We start from the raw sequence: 6,000 nt of genomic DNA on the forward strand, positions 1-6,000 counted from the left end.
CTCTTCCCCTATGTTTTGCCACAACAGTTTCATGCTTTTTTGCTGAGCCTTCTGCAGGCAGTAGTCTGCATATGGGGAAAATCCACAATTGCCCATTCATGTGCTTTCTCCACTGTAGTCTCCACCTGGAATGGCCCGCCTGATGAGGACAGGAAGACTCCTGCTCTTCTGGCTTTCTGCAAATTATGCAAAACCCAAATTACTCAAGAGGGTTTTTCTATACAGGTAATAGGACCACATTGCAGCAAAAATATTTCAGAAAGTTATGAGGGTAATTTGTTGGGGACTGTGGTCTATAATACTGTGTATAGCTTGTACTGCATATGATAGAGGTAATGTAATACTATGATAGAGGTGTCAAACTAATTTGTTACAAGAACTGGATCTGACATAAATGTCACTTTGTTGGGCTGGCCCATGCATGCCATAAAATGAAATAAGAAGTACTAGAGATGTTACACAAATTACCTGTATCCTTTAAAATGGGAGGAATTATATGGATTGGACTCAATCAGACAGACCTGGCAAAATGGGCAATAACAAGAAGGATCTTACACCTATATATACCAGGGTCCGTATCAAAGAGAAAAACTCTCAAAATGATTGAGACCAATTTAAAAGGAAAATACTTTTATTGAGAAATAGTAATTAAATGTGGGACATACACAGTAAAGCATCCAAATAACACATGCAATACAGCTACAGAGCCTTTTTTGTCACCGTGTCACACTGACTGCTCATATTTAGTTTACAGTCTGTTAGTACCCCAAGGTCTCTTTCGCACACACTACTTCCCAAGAGTGCATCCCTCATCCAGTATTTGTGCTTCACATTTTTGTGGTCCAGATGTAAGACTTATCTTTGTTGAACTGCATCCTGTTCGCAACTGCCCACTTCTCCAGATTAATCAGATCTTGTTGAATTTTAACTCTATCCTCCTAGGTGTTTGCTACTCCTCTCAGTTTGGTATCATCAGCAAGTTTTATGAGCAGCCCTTCTACCTCTCCATCCAGTTCATTGATAAAAATGTTGCAAAGAACTGGGCCCAAAACCGAGCCCTGTGGCACCCCACTGGATACCTCCCTCCAATCTGACAAAATTACATTGACAACCACTCTTTGGGTATGGTCCTCTAACCATTTTCCTATCCATGTAACTGTCCAATAGTCCAGTCCACAGTCTTCCAGTTTGCCCATCAGAATGTCATGGGGAACCTTATCAAAAGCTTTACTGAAAACCAGGTAAACCACATCAACAGCGTTCCCACAATCCAGTAATCGATCAAAGAAGGAAACCAGATTGGTCTGGCAAGACCTTTTGGAGACAAATCCATGTTGACTTCCTTGAATCACTGTTATCCTTCAGATGCTCACAGATCGACCTTTAAAATGTGCTCAAATATCTCTCCAGCAGAAGTCAGATTAACCGGCCTGTAGTTTCCCGGTTTATCTTTGTTCTCTTTTTTAAAGATTGGTATAACGTTTGGAGGAAATAGAACAAAAGAGGCAGGAAATAGAAAGCAGGGAGTAAAGAGCCACTGAGGGAGCTGGGGGGTGGGGGAAACAAACATCGTGTGGCTGCAGTAGCAGGAAGTTGCTCGTAGGATGGATCTGAGCCCCGCAAGGGCTGGATCCTGCAGGTGGGTCATATGGTTGAAACCCCTGTACTATGTTATTTTTTCATTATTTAATTCATGTCATGTTAATGCTTATTTTTGCTTCAGTTTTGTTTTCAGAATTCTGGTCAGCTCCAGATTTCTACAGTCCAAATCCAGTTGCATTGTTTATTGGATACCCCATCCTGTTGATTATATTGACTTACTGTGTATAATCTGTCTTGCATAGCAGTGAGAAAAGCAAACTACGAACATTGCAGGTTAAACAAATAAAAAATAATGTTCTTTTCTTCTTAGCAAGTCATAGTTTTCTCAGGTGTTATTTCCAGGTGGCCCAAAACTGGATTAGGAAATATTCTTTTGTAAGAGCCCAATCCATTACTCTCACTGTTTATGGTATGTGACAAAAGTCACAAGAAAACAAGTGTTGGTAAAAACTTTATTTAAAAATATTTAGTTTTCATAGTATAAAACCCCCTTTTTCCTGTTTATGAAAATGCATGAAAAGCACAACATAAGCTAAGACAATTCCTTTTCAAAACTGAAATCAGGCTGCATACCCATATTATACCCATACAGCATACTGCATACCCCATGCCCTTATTACTCTCATTGGCATGCTGTTTCTCAATTTGCAATAATTATAACACATTCTTTATAAACCTTTCATATTAAAAATTGTTTTACATTCAGGTTTCATCATGCGAAGCTATCAGATATATACCCAACTATACCTTCATTTAGTTCATGTGATGCTCTTACATGGCATGACCTACTAGCAGGGCTTTTTTTTGTAACAGAAACTCCTTTGTATATTAGGCCACACATCCCTATTGTAGCCAATCCTCCAAGAGCTTACAGGGCTCTTAGCACAGGGCCTACTGTAGCTCCAGGACGATTGGCTACATCAGGGGTGTGTGGCCTAATATGCAAAGGAGTTCCTACTAGAAAAAAAGCCCTGCCTACTGGCATGTTCCTGGCACTCTCAGTAAGTGTCATAAAAACACTTCGTTGGGTGTCTCTCACAAATTACAGCCAATATACAAAGCTGCTGGAAGGTGTGAGAGTTACTCTTTATAAAGGCTATCTTTTACTTTTTGTTCTACTCATTAAGCTTACTACATGGAACCACAATCACCCAGAAGTATTTTAGGCAAGCTCATATTTGACTATTATGTTATTTTTAAAAGTCTTAAGGCTAGGGCTATATGGTATTTCCTTTTTGCTGAAAAGAAGACTGTATTAATGAAGTTTGCTAAATGAGCAATCATGAAAACCTCAGATAAATGGATGAAAAGAACCAGCATGTGTACAAAACAAATTGAAATATGTTCTGGGAACACAGTGGCAGGTATAGAGTTTGCAAACCAGTTGCTGCATGCCATGGTATGAGAACTAAGCATCCTAATCCCATACATGTCAGAAGTAAAGGTGACCAAGTTCAGTGAACTCACTTGCTGTATAGTCCAAACATCATGTTTCTTCTTAAAAATTGAATTTGGTCGTTTCTCTGACCCAACTTATTACCCTGCAGCTACCAAGCAGCTGTAGAAACCTAGTTTATAAAGCTCTGTGTGCATCTGATTTGGCTCTGATTTGCGTCATTAAAAGCTTTAATAGTCATTAATAGTTTGGTCCCAGGGCTTTTTTGTAGCAGGAACTCCTTTGCATATTAGGCCACACATCTCTGATGTAGCCAATCCTCCAAGAGCTTACAGGGCCTACTGTAAGCTCCAGGAGGACTGGCTACATCAGGGGTGTGTGGCCTAATATGCAAAGGAGTTCCTGCTACAAAAAAGTCCTGTTTGGCATTAACTGCTCAACCTAACCATCAGTGCTAAAACCCACAGTAGAAAAAGTGAGTCACTTGCCTTATTAAGGAAGAGGGGAGAACTGTCATTTTTGTGATTTTCTCATCAGGTCTCTGAAAAAACCACTGGCAGTCTAAAATGAACAAGCGCTCTAACTAAGCTTTCTCCTCTTTTATAGAGCAGATCATCATGGTAGTTTCTTTGTGTGTGTTTTTAAAGAATGGAAATATTTCTTCTGGGAATGAACAGCCTCTAAATACAAACAGCACAGACATATCTGAAACATTGAAAAAAGTCACCTCCTTTGGTTGGAAACTGAGGTAAACACCAATTTTGCTGGGCTTTTTTTGCACTATGAGTCTTGTCCATGGATCTGTTTTTGCCCAATAATTTTTTCCACTCCTCCCCAGGACCCAAAAGCCCTCTTTTGATGATATAGAAAATTGTCCTTTCCTCTGTATAGATCTTCTGGGTACTCCCAGGTCCCATTCATTACTGCTGCCAGTTTCTACGGTCCAGTAATGGTTTCCAGAGGAGAATCCTTCACTGCTCAACACAGACACAATCCCATCAAAACACTGAGGATTCATTGAAACTGGGAGAGGGTGAGGTTCATAAGTGAAGCTTTTTTTATTGACATCCATGGAGATGTTGGGATGGGCTGAATCTGCATCTAGAATGATGGTGTCTGAAAATAAAGTTCTTAGTTAGGCACTGGGAACCAGAAGGCAGAAATATGGTTTTATATCTAAGATCCCATTTGCTATCCCTGGATAAACCATTATCCTCAAGTATCAGGTCACCATGTCTAAAATGCAGGGGTCAGCTGGCTGTTGAACTTACAGGGAAATTTCCCGGGTGATCTGTGCCCCAGAGGGCCACTGGCAGCAAGTATTTAGTGGAGTCAAACCCCAGAAACTCTACTAATGTCTCAAGGGCCACTTGGCTTGGATCCTTCACTGACAACAAATATTGTTGGCTTATCTATTGCCTTTCTTTGCACTGCCTCCAATTTGCATCAGGAAACAATGGGTAAGTTCATGCCCACTGTAGGCACTGTTGAGCTGAGTGGCTGTTGCAGCACTGACTTATAGCCATTTTAATTTCTCAGAATGTTTCTGAATTAAGGTGATCTATCTTATATGGTGGTTATTGTGAAATGGAACTAGGGATTACCTCCTGGCAACTGGTGGGGGATGGTGGAACTTGGCAGGAGAAAGAGAAGGGTTCACGCCGCATTGCCGGCAGCACACAGAAAGTGACATAATCACATCAGCAACTTCCTGGTAACATTCTGGTATTTGGGCAAAAATTATGCATTAAAACTGTCTTCAACTATATAACACCAGATCATCACCCAGAAGTCACTGAATGTCAGGCGATGGAGACTCAAGGCAGCATTCATTGAAATAATGTATACTTTATTGGAAACTCATAGTTGGATACAAAAGTTGAGACATACCTGGGAATGGGTGTCTCTTAGTCTTAAGGAATCTACATCAAAGCATCTACTGTCGCATTCCTTTGCTCCTTTACAACCTAAACAAAGTTTACACATCAAACGTCCCCCTCTTTGATATGCATGCTAGCTACAGTACAACAAAAGGCTTGGAGTTAGTATGAAGAGTTCATTTAACATGAAAGAGTTACAGAGCCTGGCACTGATATGATGATGTTAATTCCTGGCAATGCCAACAATGTGGCATAGGTTTCCCTTTTTCTACTGCTAAGTCCCCCACCAGCCAGCTGATTGGTGACAGGGGCTGGTGGCAGGGGATCACTGCCTCCTCCCGGAGGTCTGGCAACCCTAGATACTACAAGTGAACCTACAAGTGATACTACAAGTGATACTGCTCAGTGAACCTGTTTTGCAGTCATATTTACCTTTTTTTGACTCTTAGAAGACTGTCAGCCATTGTGTTCAGAATGCATCAAAAAAAGAAATTGGCTAAGATTCTAATCCCACCCCCCACTAAGTTTTCTCCATCCCCACTGATCTAGGAGGCAGCAAGGCTTCCTGGGTGGGAGAACAGAAGAACCCAACTTCCATCTGATCAGCTGGGAATGTACTCCAGATTTCTTCCGGCTCTGAAAACTTTGCTGGGGTCAGAGCTAAATTTCCCCACCAGATCAGAAAATGATTCCCAGCTGATTCTTCATCAGCTGGAAGATGGCTTCTGTTGGCTACCTGATCACTACTGGCAAATGGAAAATAAGCCAAACAAGCAGGCGTTTGAACATCCATAATGTAAGCAAATTAGACCTTTTGAAAATGTCACCTATTTTAGTACACTAATAATACTTACAGAGATTTTAAAAAAAAGAAAACTAGGAAGGCTGATTGGATTGCAAATTTGTTTTTAAGATTTTTTTTGTTCTATAAATGGTTCTATAAATAGAGTCAACATATGTTGAAAACAACTGGATGGCACTTAACACACACACACACACAAATAGCACAAATAAAAAAAAATATGTGAGTGAATCTTGGCACTTTTTTATGGTGTGGAGTCACTGGATGTAAAGCATGGATATTTCCCACAGTTTTCTAAAACCTTTTAGTTATGATCCAGT

This window comes from Heteronotia binoei, chromosome 15 (assembly GCF_032191835.1).
Source record: "Heteronotia binoei isolate CCM8104 ecotype False Entrance Well chromosome 15, APGP_CSIRO_Hbin_v1, whole genome shotgun sequence".
NCBI lineage: Eukaryota > Metazoa > Chordata > Lepidosauria > Squamata > Gekkonidae > Heteronotia > Heteronotia binoei.